Consider the following 19,394-nt stretch of genomic DNA (forward strand, 5'->3'; position numbering starts at 1 on the left):
TCCCGCCGAGAGTCACCGTGAGTCATCGTGAGGTGCTGGAGCAGAGCGAGGGGCAGAGTAAGGGGCAAAAAGAAAGCAGGCAAAAGAAAGCGGCAAAGAAACGCCTGTTGAATTGAGGCAGCTGGACTATCGGTAGCGGTGCACCGACACTAACGCCATTATTGCGAACAGCACGACATAGCTGAGTGCTGAGACCTGTGAGTAGCAGGCAGTGTGAGTTAATATAATTTCTGTTGTTGCTGGCGTGTGGCAGTCTTGCGGTTGGATCATGCGGCGGGGCGCTATTGATTTACAAAGGTAGTGCTAGAACTATTGACTATTGACTACTGAGCCGCTTATTGTGAGAGGCGAGTGGCTTGGGTGTGGTTCCTGAAACACCTAACATCTGCCGAGCAATTGCGGGAGGAGCAACGGTTGCTGGACGAGTGCCAAGGGCAGTGAGCCGTAGGAGCCTCATTGATATAAAGCTTGTGGAGACAAGGCAGCTGGAGGGCAGCCCTCGGTTTAATACCATTGAGCTGAGTACCCACTGCATGTGTTTTTTACCAATGTGATTGGAAAAAAGACCCCGACAGTGGTCTGTCTAAGTCCGACTAAGTACTCGCAAACCCGCGTTTAGTTGCTCACTGACCATTGAACATTGAACATTGAACTGTGAGACTTGAAGTCAGCCCTACATAGTCTGTTTTGATTTTATTTGGTGTTGGTATTTGCTATTAGTTATTGTTACTGTTATAATTTGTACCCCTAGCCGGGAGACGGTTGATGATGAGATCTGGTCATCAGCGCGGGGCTTTGCCTAAACTAAAACAACGCCAGAAGCCTGATACATCAATTAATGTGGGGTCCCAGTTAAAGCAGGATGAAAATGAGGGGGTCAGTGGACCAAGCCGCGCAAGTAGAGGCTGCGCTTTATCAACAGAGCTCCAGAATGAGTCAGTTGAGTTGAGCTCCTCACCTTTATCACCCATATCTCCCATAAACCCCGGGAAGATTCAAAAGATCTCCAAGACCGACGCCCAACCGTCGATTAAGAGTTTCTTTTTTAAGTACCACCATAGTCTTACTCATAAACAAAAAAGAAACACAACTAAGAATATCGATTCTATTACTGAATGTAGAATATCTGACTCATCATCTCCGGTATTAAGTCTAAAAAGTGCTCAGCCTTGTGAATCAATTGAGTCTAAAACTGGCTCGGAAGTAGCAAAGTCATGCAAAGGGGCTGATTCTCCAGAAAGGAGTGTAAAATCTGATCAATTCAGTACAGTAAAAGAGTTTAAATCCGCCCCGGGTACATTCAAGTCGTATGAAGTGGCTGCCTTAAGGAGAGGAGTCCAAAGTCTGACATAGTGGTACTGGATTCAGCGCTCTTACTGCCCGAATGTTTATTGGGGCAGTCTAGCAGGCCGCAGACGCAAGCTCAAATTCATTGCCAAAATACGGTGGATCACCCTACAGGGTCAATCATGGTGGAGGACTCACACAGTACCGGACCAGAGGAGCCCTGCAAAAAAACCACTGAGAGCGTAAATGCTGTCGGCTCAGTAATCGATATCTCCTCTGGCTCGATCCATAATGTGAGTGACATGGCCGCAGTGTCGGATCATAATGCTGACAATTTAAATAATAAAGGTGGTGTGGATGATTTAGTGTCAAACCCTAATAAGCAACCCTTATCAACTGGTGATGCTTGTCTTTTTAATTTGGACCAGTCCAGTATAATTTTGGAGAATAGTTTTTCTATCAATAAGTCCATTTTGATTCCAGGTGTGGCTAGTAGACGCAATAACCTTAAGGCCAATACAAATGAGCAATGTCAATCTTTTAACACAGCTGACTTATTTTTGTTAACAAAATTTGATGGAAACTTTCAGGCAAGACCCGGTGCCTTTGAAAATAATTCCAAAAAGCCAGAGCGTGGTGTATGGGATTGTATGCTGAACACTATGGATTCTATAACGAACGCCCTTAATTTTCACTCAGATAAACTAGACATGCATGTGGACATTTTAAATACTTTAGCAACACATGTTGTAGGAATTGATGCAAAGCTCTTTCAATTAACTAAACTGATCTCTAAGGTACAAGCAGATAGAGAGAATCAGCTAATATCTTGCACATGTGCTCAATTGATTGATAAAATTGCTGATTTGCCTTCAATTGTTAGCTCTATGGTCCACAAAGTAAAATTGATGTCTGGTAGAAAAGTTGAGGCGTGTGATGAATCAGCAAACTCAGGAAATGGAGTCAATAACCCCCAAATTTTGAAACTTACCCACTCGTTGACCAATAGTGTCAAAAATAATGCCCCCCGACGGTAGCTGGTAACATCTGTGTACCTCCTGAGCCTGATCAATCCCCAAAATTGGAATCGAATAAGATCTGTATCAAAGCAAGTAGGGCTATGGAAGTTAGCGTAGAGCCTGAGGTTTTATCGAAAAGGGCGAGAAAAAGGCTAAGAAAAACACATAATAAAGTATTCCAGGACAAAAAAGCCCATAGTGGGGTAGTAAATAATAGTCCCTCTTTAACCACAAATTCTAAATCTGTGGCTCTCTTCCCTATTTTTAGACCAACGAAAGACTCTCAAGTCGATAAAAAGGAAAAACAATCTAGTAAACACAGGAGTAATGGGACAAGGGAGGAGTCTGAACTTAATGTGGGGATCAAACCCCAGGCCTAAGTAATTTAGGGGCCTGTAGGAGGGCTAGTCCAGTCACTTTAAGAATCAGATTCCCAGTATGGTAAGCAAAATTTTACTAAGCAGCATCCGAATGCTACCATTCAAGTAATTGTAGGGCCCAAAGATAATACGCAAAGAAATCCAGCAGAATTAGTGCAAGTTCGATCTAGAGACAATGGAATTATCCCACAGGGAGTCCAACTTATGGCTAACGAAAAAAGTGTAAATTCCATCTGTTTACAACGTAACCAGATCATTCAGAGCGAACAGCGCTGCAGCCAAGATCAAAATCCTCCTAATGGGAAATTTGTAAATACCGATTACCTACAATGTAATACGAATGAACAGGAAGATCGGTTTCGCATTCTGATCCAATCACCCTCAGAGCAGAGTGAACGAACAAACCTGCAGGTTTCGGCTCTGCCAATGATTGCTGGGTCGATGATATTAACTGATTCAAGGGCAAGGGGCGATATAGAACCCCCCGAAGTATTGGTTGAAAAGAGAAAAGTGTTTTTTTTGTCCCCAATATTCTACTCGAGGTACTCATGATATTTTGAATAGGGGTAACATCCTAAAATTACTAAAAGCAATTCCAGATCAAAAGGATGTAGTATCGGGTGATCTGGATTCTGTGGAGTTTAAGACCGATGGTGGTAATAGGGAGACAACCATCACGACTTGGCTAAATGATGACATTGTTAGAAAAATATTAGCCAATGCTAACAACTTTGAAAGTTGGGGATTAAGGTAGGGAGACTCCAAGGTCTGCAATACCCGACCCCATTAATCCCGACTAAATTGCTGTGTGGTCCAATAGTGAAGAAGGATGCTCTAAAATTAATTGAGGTTGATCAATTTAGAGTGTTGAAAGGCGCCTCAGTCCCAACATTAGATTTAAACAAGTTATGCGGCATTAAAATCAAAAGTTATCAGCCAGGATCATGTGTTTGTGAGGAATTAAAGAGGGCCCCCAAGGAATAACAGTTCTTTTCTGAATATATGCCTTTTATGATAACAATCCCACAACTAGTCCCCCCCCCGTATCCCACCCCCCTCGTCAGTGCGCCAGTGTCCTCTCTCTCATCAGCCAATAATCAACAATCTGTCCCTCCCTCAAAGCAGTCGAAAGGAGGAGGTAGGTGATGCATTCCATCGGGGGACCTAAACTCCCAGAACCTCCGTCGGTACTCGTGTCAGTTGTGTACCGTACCGGGAATGGGGAACCTCCCAGCTAAAACACCCTACGGCGTCGCTGCCTCACCATCCTCGCTTTGGTCACCCTCAGGCAGTTGCAGCTCGGTCACAAGGGCCTCCCACGCCCTGGCCGTCTCTAGCGCCCTGTCATTATCTAGTCGCCTGGCCTGTTGCAGCCGCAACGCGCTCTCTGCTTTCGCCCAACGCTCCAGGGTAGATCTCCAGCGTGAGTAGCTGGGGCCCCGGCTGGATTTCCAATGCATGGTGATTTCCCGTTTGGCCAATATCAGGCCCAAGTCATAAAATTTGCTGGTGATGCGAGTGCGGGGGGTGTGAGGGAACCACAATAATAAACAAACGCCCATATCTGCTTCAATTTGCCGATCTGTGACAGCATTCAGGCAGGCCACCACCGCCTCCCAATAATCAGTTAGCTTCACACAAGACCATAACATATGGGCAAAATCCGCACCTTTCATTCCACATCTAGGGCAGAGTGAAGACGCGCCCTCAAAATACTGCGAGATCTTAACCGGTGTCAAGTAAGCTCGGTGGAGAGAGAAAAATTGGACCATCTGGAACCTGGCATTCCTAGTGCCTTTCCATGCTCGCCGCAAAAGCTGCGGCCAAGTCGATTCAGGGATCGGTCGCCCGATATCCCCTTCCCATTTGGTTTTCAACCCGTCCAGGGGCTGCAGCGTTTCCGTCGACAGCCTCCGATAGAGACAGGTGACGGCCTTGTAGGTACCAGCCGCCATAACCACATACTGACAGCTCTCAGACGTCGGTGGTTCAGAAAGGCCCTTCTTCCAGTGAGTCTGGATACTAGCCACTAGCGCGGCGTGCAACAGGTAATCCCCCCTCGGGCGGCCGTAAACGTCGCGCAGCTCCTGAAACGAAAGCAGCGATCCCTCCTTATACAAATCACCGACCATTTGCAGGCCTAGTTCTTCCCAAGTCGCCAGCGCCGACCAATCCCCCCCCCATGCGGGAAGGCGGTGCACATCCCTAGTGGTATCTCGGGGGCATATGGGCGAGCGACGCCAGATCGCCTATGGCACCGCAGCCAGCAGTTGCGAATCGTCCGCTCTTCCCCCGTGAGCAGGGAAAGGTCCAATTTCTGGGCCAGAATTATAAAAGACATGATGTGTCTCGGAAGGAGTCTGCCTGCAGTCCCCTCCGGGCCTCTGAATTCTAAAGCCACCGCTTGGGTAAGCCACTGCAACTGGGCCGCTATATAGTACCATTCGAAATCAGGGACAGCTAGTCCCCCGTCCGATCTGGGGCGCGTCAAAGTGGCCAGCGCCACTCGCCTCCTGCCCGTTCCCCAAATGAACTCGGTGAGCAAGGAGCGTAGCCTGGTGAACACCGATGCCGGGATCCAGACCGGTAGCGTGCGAAACAAGTACATTAGGCGGGGCAGCGCCACCATTTTTAGTAACACCACCCGCCCCGCGACCGACAGCGGTAGCGTCCGCCAGAACCCCATTGTTACAGGTGCGGGATGAATAGGTAACAAATGTATTCTGGTTTTCTTATCTTTTATTTTAAAGAATAACAAGTCTGAGCTTTTCTTTCCCTTAGGTAAAGTTCCACAAGGTGAACGGCTCCTGGCTGCTCTTCTATGGTGAGATTCGGGGTGTTCTACTCGACGGCCTCTTTCGGGTGTCCGTCGATACAATGATTTGTCCGGATCCGTCTTGTAGCTCAATGTAAACAAAAAGGAGAATACACCGTGTCAGTTTCAGGTTCACTGTATCTACGGTGCTTTAATAGGGAAGGGAGTGAGGACCTAATAACACGTGCCACACATCTTAGTCTACCGACGCCGTGAGAGGGAAGTGCTCAGGGAGGGGTAACACAGTGCTAAGGATGTGGGAGTGCTCAGGTTATCCAGCGGGCTTCCCCTTATGATACACCCAGCCCCTGATCTTGTCTCGTACCTGTGCTAGCCATACACCTCCCTCGGGTGTATGGCTGGGCGAGTCGCGGGGTCGTTGGCCTCCTGGCGTCTCCTGGCTCTCGTCTGCTTCTTGGCGTCGCTTCTCCGTCTGTCTCTCCTGCTCCGACCTCGTCTCCGCGTTGTCCTCTCCTCGGTTTCTCCTTCCGCCTTCTCCACTCTGCCTCCGGGTGAACAAGCACACCGTTGATTCGCCCTTCTCTGCATATGACGCCTCCGCGTCCTGACGTGACTCCTCCCACTCGCCACTCCATTCAAAGTTAAAGGGCCACTGACCCGTCTCCTCTTCTTGTTGCTCCAGTTCGTCGTCGACGTTCTGTTGGGAGTAAACAGTATCATCGTTCTGTTCCTTTCTTTTTATTATGTTCCCCTGGTTTAGGGACAGACCCGGCCCGTTACATACCTCCCCCTCAGGACACTCACGATCGGTGAGTGGATGACGGGACAAAAAGTCAGCGCCTACGTTCTCAATGCCTTTTCTGTGATGTATGGAAAATACATAGGGTTGTAGCGAAAGAAACCAGCGCAACACCCTAGCATTATTGGCCTTGTTGCGAGCCATCCACAGTAGCGGAGCATGATCCGTAAAGAGGTCAAACTTCCTCCCCTCGAGATAATAGGCCAGTTTGTCAATAGCCCATTTAATCGCGAGGCACTCTTTCTCAATTGTAGCATATTTCAGTTCACGTGGGAACAGTTTCCTGCTGACATAAAGTATTGGGTGGTCGTGCCCGTCCGAACCCCTTTGGGAAAGCACAGCACCAATACCGTAATCAGAAGCATCCGTATGCAACGAAAATGGCCGAGAAAAGTCTGGGGAAGACAGGACCGGAGTAGATGTGATGATGGACTTCAATACTCGAAAGGCTTCCAGCATTCTATCGGAAGGTCTCACTGGTGTGGACGATTTTCCAGGTTCCCTCAATGCGTCTGTAAGGGGAGCGGCAATTTCCGCAAATTGAGGAATAAAGCGCCGGTAGTAGCCGACGAGCCCCAAAAAGGACCTGACTTCCTTTCGGGTTGATGGAAAAGGGGTGTCGGCAATTGCCCGGACCTTTTCAATCTGAGGTTCAATGAGTCCGTGGCCCAGAACGTAGCCAAGATATTTAACCTTTTGAAAGGCCATCTTACATTTTTTTGCGTTGACAGTGAGCCCCGCTTTCCGTAGTGCAGTGAACACTGTGTGTAGATGGCCCATATGCGTATGCCAGTCCGGACTGAATATCACGATGTCGTCTAGATATGCCGACGTGAACTCAGACAAGCCATCCAGGACAGTGTTCATTAGACGTTGGAACGTTGCGGGCGCCCCATGTAGCCCGAAGGGGAGCACCGTAAATTCAAAATGTCCCTCCCGTGTGGAAAAGGCAGTTTTCTTGGCATCATCCGGATGTAATGGAACTTGCCAATAACCCTTCGTCAAATCCAGGGTAGTGATGTATTTCGAGTTGCCCAGTTTTTCAATCAACTCGTCTACCCTGGGGATGGGGTATGCATCAAAGAGGGAGATTTCATTCAAAGCCCGAAAGTCCATGCAAAACCTCCTGCTACCGTCAGGTTTGGGCACCATGACAATGGGGCTAGACCAGTCACTTTTAGAAGGACGAATGACCCCTAGACGAAGCATTTCCTCCACCTCATTTTTAATGGCCTCTCTCCTTGCTTCAGGGACTCGATATGGCCTAATTCTAACTTTCTTGCCTGGAGGGGTCACAATGCAGTGTTCAGCCAGGGACGTACGTCCCGGTTGACTGGAAAAGACACTCTCATACTGTTTCAACGTACCCATCAGTTCACCCCGTTGTACATCCGTCAATTCCTCATTATGCGTAAGCAATTCCATAGTCGAGGCACCGGGGCGGGAGGCATCCGCCAAGTTCACCTGAGATGGGGGAGGTCCTATCCACTTCTTTAAAAGGTTGATATGGTACGACTGTTGTTTGTCACGGTGAATCTGTAACCTATAGCTAGTGCGACCTATCACTTCTACGACCCTATATGGACCCATCCACTCGGCCTTAAATTTGTGGGAAGAGAAGGGCAGTAGGACCAAGGCCCAGTCATCGACCTTGAGCTGTCGCCATTTTTTTCCTTTGTCATAAGCAACCCTTTGTCTGCGCTGACTATCTTCCAAATTGGTAAAGGCAAGGTCCCGCAATTTTCCCAATTTAGATTTCAGATCCCTAGCATAGTCTAGAGCCGCAGCCGTTTCCTCAGTAGCTTCATTCACCCATGCATCTCTAGTCATCTCCAAAAGCGAGCGTGGTTGTCGGCCATAAAGCAACTCGAAAGGCGACGTCCCCATACTGGACTGTTTTTGAGCTCTTATGGCGTAGAGAGCAAGGGGTAGCATTTTATCCCAATCCGCTCCGCTGACCACCATCATTTTTCGTAGCGTGGCCTTCAGGGTGCGGTTGTAACGTTCCACCAGTCCGTCCGTCTGGGGATGGTAAACAGAGGTACGGATCTGGTGGATGTCCAACATTTTGCAAATTTCCTTCATCAGTTGTGAAATGAAGGGAGTACCCTGGTCCGTTAAATTCTCCTTGGGAAAACCGACTCTACTAAACAGTTCGATCATCCTATCCCCAATTTGTTTGGAGTTCGCCACCGATAATGGAAAAGCTTCCGGAAATCGAGTCGCATAGTCAACTATGACCAAAATGTGTTGGAAGCCTTTTCTTGTCCTAGGTAGAGGGCCAATAAGGTCCATACCAACACGTTCAAACGGCTTCCCAATTATTGGCAACGGTTGGAGTGGGACAGCCGGGGGTTTAGTCATATTGAACCGTTGGCAAATCTCGCACTTCTTACAATACGATTCGGTATCTTTATAAATACCTGGCCCAAAAAAATTTCTGAGTATAGTTTGGGTCGTTTTTTCTGCGCCAGCATGACCGGCGATCAGATGGCTTTGACCAAAAAACAGCACTTGCTCCCGAAATGAGACAGGTACCAGGAGTTGAGGTGAATCCCCCCTTTTTCCAATCCTGTACAACAGCTCATCCTGAATAATAAACCCGGGATATGAAGTTGCCTCCTCGGGCCTCCTGTGTGCCTGTTCCCATGCATTGAAGAGAGTGGTGTCATTTAGTTGAGCGAACTTAAAACTTTTATCGAGAACCCAAGGGTCCTGTGCCAGAACCGCATGTACCGGTTTGCTACTTAGTCCGGAGGACCCAAATCCCTTATCTCCGCGACCAGTGTCGTTTAGTTTCCCCACTTCCTGTAATATAGGTGATGCTATCCGTTCACATATAATTTGTGCCACTCTGTCCCCTTTTCGTATCAAAAAAGTCTCCGTCCCAAAATTGAAGAGGAGAATAATTACATTACCCCTGTAATCACCATCAATCACTCCTGCCCCCACGTCTATAAAGTATTTAGCGGCTATACCAGAACGAGGAGCGATTCTGCCATAGCAGCCGGGCGGGACTGCGATTTGTAGGTCGGTCTTAACTAAGGCTTTTTCTTTGGCCGGTATTTCGTATTCATACGCACTGTACAAGTCATATCCGGCAGCCTTGTCCGAACCCTTGGTGGGTGATGTTGCGTTTGCTGATAACTTTACAAAGTTCAGACAGGTCAACCCTAGTCCTACCCCCTGTTCGTCGTTACTCTCCCGTGTAGGGGTGGAGTTATTTATCCCTTTCTTGGGAGTATTTTCCAATTCTTTTCTAAACATGTTCAAGAAGCGGGGATTGTCTGTCCCAATGATTATGTCTTCAGGCAAGTTGGACATCACACCCACCCTCACTGTCTGGGGAGTCCCCCCTGTAGGTACTATCTCAATGTTAGCTATGGGATATAACTTGATATCCCCGTGAACACATTTAATATTAACAGTGCCCCTAGGAATGTATTGTTTTGAGGTAACGTATTGTGATTGTATGACTGACTGTCGACAGCCGGAGTCTAACAACGCTAATAGTGAACTCCCATTAACTTTCACACTTACTCGGAAGGCACTGCCAAGCTCCGCTGAATAGAGAACAGTTCTTGGGAGATACCCAACTTCCATAGGCTCCTCATCCACTCTCTTTTTTGGACATAAACGGGCGATATGGCCCCACTGACCACAATCGAAACATTGAGGGCCAAATGTTCCTGGGGTCTCTGTCCGCCAAGTACGGGTTCTTACTGGTTCTTTTCCCTTAGGGACATTTCTGTCCGGTCGTGTAAACATTTTTTTTTCTCTCTCCATGTCAAACGGGACGTTTCTTGGCTGGGCTCTGGAAAAGGATGATGCCATCTCTACAGCTTGGGCGGTGGTTAGGCTATGGTGTTGTCTAAGCCATTTTTGGGTGGCATAGGGGAGAGCTTCCAAAAACTGCTCCAGATATATTTTGTCAAGTATTTCTTCTTTGCTACTAGTGGCAGGGGTGAGCCATTTATCTGCGGCCATTTTTAAGCGTACGAACAAGGTTTTTGGGTTTTCGCCCACCGTGCCTCTCTCCTTACGAAACCGCAGCCGGTAAGCCTCCGGATCTAGTCCTAGGTGGTCTAGTATTATTCTTTTTATTTCTACATATGTAGTGTCTCCGTTGGGGTTGGCCACTTGATAGGCGGCTTGCGCCTCCCCCCCTAGTAGTGGGGCTAGGAAAAAAGGCCATTTTGTTACCGGCCACCCACATGCTCTAGCTGCCCTTTCAAAGTTTAATAAGAAGGCATCCGGGTCTTCTCCTGACCTGTATTTTTGTAGAGACACTGATGGAGCTCCATGTGCCATGGGTCTTTCGGCTGTTCCTCCCCTAACCACTGGGTCAGTCCATGGTAGATCCGGTTTTTCCTCAATGGCTTTTTTTAGTGTTTCTCTATCTGCTTGGGCGGACACTAAATGTTGTTCTAGTACCCATTCGAGTCTTTCCTGCCCTTTTACGAGTTGTTGTACTACCGTTTCCATCTTTTCTTCAGAGATGGTATCTATCCCCGCATTCTCCACCACTGTTACAGGTGCGGGATGAATAGGTAACAAATGTATTCTGGTTTTCTTATCTTTTATTTTAAAGAATAACAAGTCTGAGCTTTTCTTTCCCTTAGGTAAAGTTCCACAAGGTGAACGGCTCCTGGCTGCTCTTCTATGGTGAGATTCGGGGTGTTCTACTCGACGGCCTCTTTCGGGTGTCCGTCGATACAATGATTTGTCCGGATCCGTCTTGTAGCTCAATGTAAACAAAAAGGAGAATACACCGTGTCAGTTTCAGGTTCACTGTATCTACGGTGCTTTAATAGGGAAGGGAGTGAGGACCTAATAACACGTGCCACACATCTTAGTCTACCGACGCCGTGAGAGGGAAGTGCTCAGGGAGGGGTAACACAGTGCTAAGGATGTGGGAGTGCTCAGGTTATCCAGCGGGCTTCCCCTTATGATACACCCAGCCCCTGATCTTGTCTCGTACCTGTGCTAGCCATACACCTCCCTCGGGTGTATGGCTGGGCGAGTCGCGGGGTCGTTGGCCTCCTGGCGTCTCCTGGCTCTCGTCTGCTTCTTGGCGTCGCTTCTCCGTCTGTCTCTCCTGCTCCGACCTCGTCTCCGCGTTGTCCTCTCCTCGGTTTCTCCTTCCGCCTTCTCCACTCTGCCTCCGGGTGAACAAGCACACCGTTGATTCGCCCTTCTCTGCATATGACGCCTCCGCGTCCTGACGTGACTCCTCCCACTCGCCACTCCATTCAAAGTTAAAGGGCCACTGACCCGTCTCCTCTTCTTGTTGCTCCAGTTCGTCGTCGACGTTCTGTTGGGAGTAAACGGTATCATCGTTCTGTTCCTTTCTTTTTATTATGTTCCCCTGGTTTAGGGACAGACCCGGCCCGTTACACCCATGCAGCCACGCAGGCTTCGAATCGCTCTCTCAATGTTACCCTCCAGGAGGTCCAACTGTGACCGGTATATGTGCGTGCCTAGATAAGGGAGACAATGATATTCCCATCTCAGCTCATCCTCCGGCTGGGAGTCGTCTGTTCCTGGCGCCAACGGGAAGAGGCAGGACTTCCCCCAGTTGACCCTCAGTCCCGAGAAGCGGCCAAACTCTAACAGCAGGCGTCTAGCCCCGCGCAGGGCGACGTCCGCGTCAGCCAAAAACAGTAGGCAATCGTCGGCATAAAGGGATATGTAGTGGGTGTCGCCTCTCAGTTGAAGGCCCTCATATGCATGGCCCAGGCGGGCGTGAGCCACCAGGGGCTCTATAGCTAACGCAAATAGGAGGGGGGACAGGGAGCATCCCTGCCTGGTCCCTCGCCCTACCCTATATGGGGCTGAGATAGTAGCCCCGGTCTTGACTCGGGCCGTGGCCGCAGCATAAAGCAAAGCGGTCCATTTCACAAACCACTCGCCCAGGCCGAAGGTCTCCAGCACGCGAAGCAAATACGGCCACTCAACGCTGTCGAACGCTTTCTCAATATCGGTCGACAGGACAGCGGCACCTGGTAGACCATCAACACAGCCCCCCATGATCCGAAGCAGTCGACGCACACAGGTGGCAGTAGTGCGTTGGGGGATTAACCCTGCTTGGTCTGGATGCACTAAGGCGCGCATGTGGGCCAGCAGCCGCGTCGCAAGAACCCTGCTCAAGATCTTATAGTCCGTCGTGAGCATGGACAGTGGTCGGTAGGCTGAGCGTGAGGTAGCGTCGCCATCCCGCTTCAGTAAGGGGATTACCAAGGCTTCTCGGGTAGTCGCAGGGAGGGTCCCAGTTTCCCAGGCCTCTCAGTATACCGCAAGCAATCGCGGTACCAATATATCTGCATAGGCTGCATAAAATTCGATCGGCAGCCCATCTGTGCCAGGAGTCTTGCGGCGCGCCATCTGTTTAATGGCCACCCGAACCTCACCCTCAGAGATGTCCCCGCCCAAGTGAGCTACGTGCTCAGGGTCAAGCCGGGGGAGCCGCGCCACCCGGAGGAACTCATCCAATTCCTCTGGCACACACGGCATCGCGCTCCTATAGAGGTGCGCGTAATACGTGAAAAATTGGCCATTGATCTCCGATTGAGTGTAAACCTCGTTCCCGTCCGGAGTAGTTAGAGCTACAATCGGGGTGCCGCGGGCTCCCGGAGCGGCCAGCCAGGCTAAGAGTGAGCCCACTTTGTCGCGTTCAGCATGAGCCCGAACCAGGAACTCCTTATAATCGAAGCAGCGCAACTTCTCCGTTGCCGCCGCCACTTCCTCCCGCGCCGCCGAAACCGCCTCGCGAGCTTCCGGGGTCGCGTGGTAACGCCTCTCCTCCTCGCGCAAGCGATCCTCGTTCCGCGTAAGGTCCTGCAGGAGAGTCCTGCGGACTCCCGCGGTGGCTGAAATGCAGACTCCCCGAACCACTGCCTTAAAGGCGTCCCATTCCATTGCCCTACTGGAAGCCGTGCCCGCGTTAGCACCAAAATAGCCATCCACCCCATTGCCTACCTCGGCCCTAAACACCGCGTCCTCCAGTGCCAACGGGTTCAATCGCCACGTCGGTATAGCTTGGCGTTGCCGCGTCCATTGGACCGCCACCAGGCAAGGGTTATGGTCAGAAATTGTCTTAGCCAGGTATTCACTGTGGCGGACCAAGCATTGAACATCCGGCTTGCATAGAATGCTGTCAAGGCGAACATGAAGCTCATGCGGAGGGGAATAGAACGAGAAATCTTTCTCCGTTGGGTGTTGGGTTCGCCATGCATCAACCAGGCCCCAGCTACTCTGCCATTCTCGCCTGCTCTGCGCTAGCCTGTGCGCCGCTGCTTGCGCCAGTGGAGGGTGAGACCTATCCAACCCTACATCAAGTACAGAATTAAAGTCCCCCCCCAGTAAGACCGTGTTGGCTAGCACTGATGCCAGTTTCCCCGACAGGCATGCAAAAAAGGCAGGTTGGTCCACATTGGGGGCGTAGATGCTGCAAAGTGTCACATCCCTCCCGTCCAGGCGGCCCTGTACTGCTACGAACCTCCCCTCAGGATCGAGCACTGTCTGCAATGGTTGAAAGGGGACCCCCGCCCGCACCCAGATCAAGACCCCCCTCGCAAAGGCCGAATAGCTCGTGTGGAATAGCTGACCCCGCCATCTGCGCTGCAAAGCCCGCCCTTCACGTTGGTCAATATGTGTCTCCTGTAGAAAGGCTATTTGTATCCCCCTACGAACAAGATAGGCATGCACCTTGTGGCGCTTCAGCATAGAGTTCAGTCCCCGCACATTCCAGGTTACACACTTTAGGTCAGGTATGGTCCCCATTCAAAGTAACAATTGCAGTCCTGACGAAAGATAAAAGTCCAGGCACACTGACAACCCCCCAGAACCATCCCTTGAAGACCCCTCAACAACCCCATGTCCCACCCACCCCCAGAATAGGCCCCAAACAGCTGAGACCCATCCAAAAGTCAATAACCTTAGTACAACAGTCTCCGGTAACTACCAGAGTCCCACAATAGGTGTGAGAAAGGGGGGGCGGCCTGTCTCTACACCCAGCAGGTCTCGAGCTAACCATGCCACCAGGACAGCCCTCCTTCGTGCGCCCCAGTTGCCCCACATCCCTACCCCCGCAAAGGCATAAACCATCAGCAGCGGAAGGGAACCCCTCCGCAACCCCGCATCACTCTGCTCATCCCAGTCAAATGCCTCCGCCCCAGGCCCAAACAAGGGTCCAGCTGTAAATACAATACCAGCACGACGGGTTCTGAGGGTCATTCGTCCAATAAGCCATCAGCTGTCCCAGGCGTGACATGAGGCGGCCCCGTACCACCAGCGCCCGACTCCTCCGACACTGCCTCCTCCGAGCCCTCCCGGGAGCCCGTCTCCGCTGCCGACGTCGCTGTCACCGCCTTGGAAATAGTAGAGACCGCCCAAAGGGCCTCCTTGCGTTCTAGCTCGGTCTGCGAGAGAGAGGGTGTCCCAGCCTTCGGCGGTCGCCTCCTGGGTCTTCTGGGCCGCTTGGACTTCTGTGTCTTCCTCCGCTGTTCCTCAGTCGCAGGGCGAGCATCCGTTCCAGCCTTGTAGAGCTCCAGCCAATCCCACACTTCGTCCGGAGAATTGTAGAAGGAAGATTTACCATCCAACATGATCCGCAGGCGTGCAGGAAAAAGAAGTGAGTAGCGGATTCCCTCCTCCCGTAGTGCTCTCTTGACTGCTAGAAAGGTGGAGCGCTGCCTCTGTACCTCGAAAGAGTAATCCGGGTATATGGAGACCTGAGCATTGTCCACCCGGTAGGGCCCTAGTGCCCTCGCCCTCTGTAGGATAAAGTCACGGTCTTTGTAGTGCAGCAAGCGCGCCACCACTGGTCGTGGAGGCCGGCCCTCAGCCGGAGGCCGAGCCGGCACCCGGTGAGCGCGCTCCAAAGTGTAGAACGGGGTCAGACCCTCCGGTGCCACCACGTCGCGCAGCCAAGGCTCCAGGTAGCCCAGCATGTCCGCCCCTTCAATTTTCTCGGGCAGGCCAGCCACACGGATGTTGTTGCGGCGGTTGCGCCCCTCCGCATCCTCCGCTCTCTGTTCCAGTAGGTGCACCCTGTGCTGCAGCTCCCCCATCGCAACCTCATTCGCTTTGGTCGTTGGTTCCAGTGCGTCCAGTCGAATCTCCGCCTGCTTGACCCGGTCCGTTAACTTGCCGTGGTCCGCCCGCAGGAGCCCCAGGCCCGTGGACACCTGGCCGATGTCCAGTCGAAGTGCTTCCCTGGTGTCGGCGATGGCCTGTAAAATCTGTTCCAGTTGGCCTTGCGGAAGGCCCGGTTTCGAGCCTTCGTCCACTGTAGAACCTTGGCTGCACGCTGTCCCCTCCTCCGCATCTGTTGAGGGCTTTTGGCGACGTCCCATGGTGGCAGCCGGCCCCAGGCGTAAGGCGTCTCCTCAATCACCACGGCTCGGAGGATGCAAGGTGTGTAGAAGGGCCCCCAGTCCCAGGGCCCCCAGTCCCACTCCCACAAGTCTCTCACTGCAGCGCAGGGGGGCTCCGGGCCCAGCACCCCACAGCCAGGAATCCGGTAGTCGGTAGTGCGTGTGCCCCTCTAATGGGACGGGTCCCTGTCCCTGGGTGAGGGGGTCAACTCCAGCGCGTGTCCGACCAGCACTAGTCCCGGGGGTTGGAGCTCACAGTCCAGAGGCCTCCTCAGTACAGCAGCGCCCAGGCCGGCATTGCCCAGCAGAGTGCCCCAGGTCTCAAGCACCTAGGTGGTCCCCCCTTTGCCGCGTCCCCGAGGCTCCCACTGCCAGGGATCTGATTAAAGTAGGCAGGAGGGGGAGGAGGGGGGCACCTACCGCCAGACGTCTTCTCCTGGGAGTGAGCTGTGCGTCACCGGGTCCGGGCTCCAGAAGCCCCCGCCGCCACCCGTGCCGGCCCGGTCTCCCCGTCGATGGGCCCTGCCAGCTGTTCCTGCCCCAGCGCCTCCGCGGGGCGGCCCGTCCTCCGCCGCCGAGGTTCCAGTCTCACCGTCGCTGATCTGGTCCGCGTGGTGATCGGTGGCCGGGCAGCTCGCACCGCGGGTCGGCCACCCGCTCACGCGAGGCCGGGGATCCCACCGAACGCCCAGGCCGCTTAAAATGGCCGGCGCCGCACCGGAGACCCCAGGGCCAGCGCGTCTCTCTGCTGTCTCCGGGAGCGCTCCTCCGTCCCAACGAGGATCCGATGGTGCGCGGGTGGAGATGTGGTCCAGCCCCTGCCAGCGGAGTCCGCGGAGGGGATTCAGAACAGGATAATTGGGAAGACCGGTGAGGAGCGCAGAGCTCACGCGCCCATTCCTCGCAGCGGCCAAGCCACGCCCCACCAAGAGAGCCCCCAAGGCGGTTGATGATTGGAGTTGGCTCCCATCTACACTATTAAGAAAAAATACAGTAAAAACAGACTGATGTTGGGGTACCCTAGTTAATGTACCTTCCTTTAAACTTTGCTCTTGGAATACGAATGGTTTTAATTCACTTATAGAGGATGTTAATGTTGTAGGCTTTTTAAAATCTTTTGATATGATAATTTTGCAAGAAACATGGAATATATGTAGCTCTCCACTGATCGGCTACTATGAATACTTGAATGCGGTATTTAGGGATGCCGCTTTTGGTCAACCGAGTGGTGGTCTCTCTATATATGTTTCTTTAAGTCTTGATGTTAAACACTACGAGATTGACCTTAAAGTTAAATGGATGCAGTGCGTTAAATTGATTGCTAGACATTCGTTAATTTTTTAAAATGTTTATTTAAGTGTAAAAAAAAAGGTTCGATCGTTACAACTTATCCAGTAATGGGAAATGGTGAAAGTGCTATATTATGTTCATATGGATTCACAGTTGATCATTTCTGGGGATTTTAATACTCATCTTGTAAGTTATAAAAAGCAAAATATTCAATCAGATCTTTTGGCCCAATGGCCTAATTGTGAGTTAATAAATATAACCTAAAGATTTTGTATGATAGAGAACATACTCCAACATTTAATAAAACTGATAGTTCATCTATAATTAACTACACTATATTGTCAGATAAACTCTCTGATCTAGTTCAAAGCTATGAGGTTGTTCCAAGGATTGAGAGTGACCACAATCCCCAAGTTATCTTCTTTAGTTTCCCCTCTGAGTATCTACCAGAAGCCAGAATATTAAGATCTGCCCCCGTTGCTTTTAATCTCAAAAGGCTAATATGGAGTGACAAAACTGAGAAGGATATTTTTGAATTTCTGTCTCATTTAATTCCTGAAGCCTTGGCTTCCAACTCCAATGGGAATTCAATGGCTGCTCTTTGGCCCTACCTATGTGATTCCCTTTTGGATACATTTTCTAAGAAGGAACCTTCTTGGGGTGTTATTTTGAACCCGAAGAACCCTGGTTGGTTTTCTAATCGCTTGTACTGGAAAAGAACCCTTAATAAAACAATAAGATCCTTGTATAGAAAAGCAAAAGGGACTTCCTACTTTTTAATGTCACTTAAAATCAGAGACTTAAAGAGGGGTTATAAGAATGAAATCTGGAGGGCTATACAATCATATTATGAAGAAACTTGGGCCAAACTCCATTTCGCATGCAAATCTAAGGACTTGCGACTGTTCTGGGGCATTATTATTAATTTAGAAAATGGCAATTTTAGAAGTAAAAGTGCCAATATAGATAAATTAAGTTGGAATTTTTAAAAAAAAATGAAAACAGCTCATCAAAGTCAATCGATCGACGATGTTGATCGATTCGACCATGACCGTATTTTGGAACCAGTAGGAGGGTGTATCAGTGACTCACTATGCTCCCACGATATTGAGCCATGGTCGGTTGAGACAGTTAAAAAAGTTTTACTTAAGATCAGATCTAATGGAGCACCTGGCCCTAATGGATGCCGATTGGTATTTTTAAAGCTAAACTTACGAATTGGTTTATTAACAAACCTTTTTAATGACGTTCTCAAATCTGGTCATATCCCGGAATCGTGGCGGGGTAGCATTATACAGCCATCTATAAAAGTGGCCCCCAGGACAACCCTGCAAATTATCGCCTAATAACCCTCACAGACGTAGAGGCGAAAATATTTGCAAGTTGTCTGTTAGAGGAGTTGGAATCTTGGGTGTTAAGAGAAGAATTGATTCCAATTTTCTAAACTGGTTTTAGGAAGGGTGAGTCAACTCTCACTAACTTGAATTTATTGACATTACTAGGCGAAAGAGCAAAATGTAAGAAACAAAAATTGTATATCTGTTTTATTGACTTAAAAGCCGCTTTTGATTCTGTCCCCAGAAATAATCTCTGGATTAAGTTATTTCATTGGGGCATATCAGAAACACTTATTAAAATGATTAAATTATTGTACTCCAATACTTGGGTTCAGATCAAAATTGGCGACGGTAGTCACACCACCCGTCGCCTTGATACAAATGTTGGCTTAAAACAGGGTTGTGTGCTTGCTCCTTGCCTTTTTAATTTATTTATGTCCGATCTCCCAGCCCATTTTAATGATGTAATTTTGCACACCCCGGCTGTAATGGGTAAAGAAATTAAATACTTGCAGTCCGCAGACGATACCATTTTACTCAGCCAAACTATCATAGGCTTAAAGAGACTAATAAATTCATTTAATATATACGTTACTCAAAATGGTTTGATAATTGATACAAAGAAAACAAAAATAATGTCAATAGGGAAAGGCAAATAAGGGGTAAAGTATTTGAATATTAATGGTTTGACTATTGACTGTGTAAAATCCTATAAGTACTTGGGAATCACATTTGATGATGGATTGACATTTAGACAGCATTTTAATAACTTAGAGGCTAAAGGGACCTCTCTTGCCTTTGCGTTTCGAAAACTGAGAGATAAGTTATTATGTCCTAATTACGATCACTTACTCAAAGTCATGAGAGCAAAGCTTATAATTTTCAGGGGTAGGGATGCAAAACTGCTAGAGGGCATAGTTTTTGTTTTAATATATTTTTATTGAGAGTTCATAAAGACAGAATAAACATTACAAGACACATTTGTAGTAAGAGTAATACAGTACAGGGCACATTAATACAAAAACGTGTTCAGATTTCATCAGTTCAAAACTTACTTGTAAAGTGCAATGTGTATAAATAAAAGCAATCTAGCAGACTGATATTAAGAAGATGTGGTTAAAATTAGATA

The 19,394-nt window shown here is 49.6% G+C and overlaps 1 protein-coding gene across 2 annotated transcripts in view; it reads left to right on the top strand.

Annotated features, from left to right (window-relative positions):
* Positions 1 to 19,394, top strand: part of NBEAL1 (neurobeachin like 1) — a 1,045,477-nt gene that overhangs the window by 818,953 nt on the left and 207,130 nt on the right. The window lies entirely within an intron of this gene.

The sequence above is a fragment of the Lissotriton helveticus genome, chromosome 3_1 (genome assembly GCF_964261635.1).
Source record: "Lissotriton helveticus chromosome 3_1, aLisHel1.1, whole genome shotgun sequence".
Classification (NCBI taxonomy): domain Eukaryota; kingdom Metazoa; phylum Chordata; class Amphibia; order Caudata; family Salamandridae; genus Lissotriton; species Lissotriton helveticus.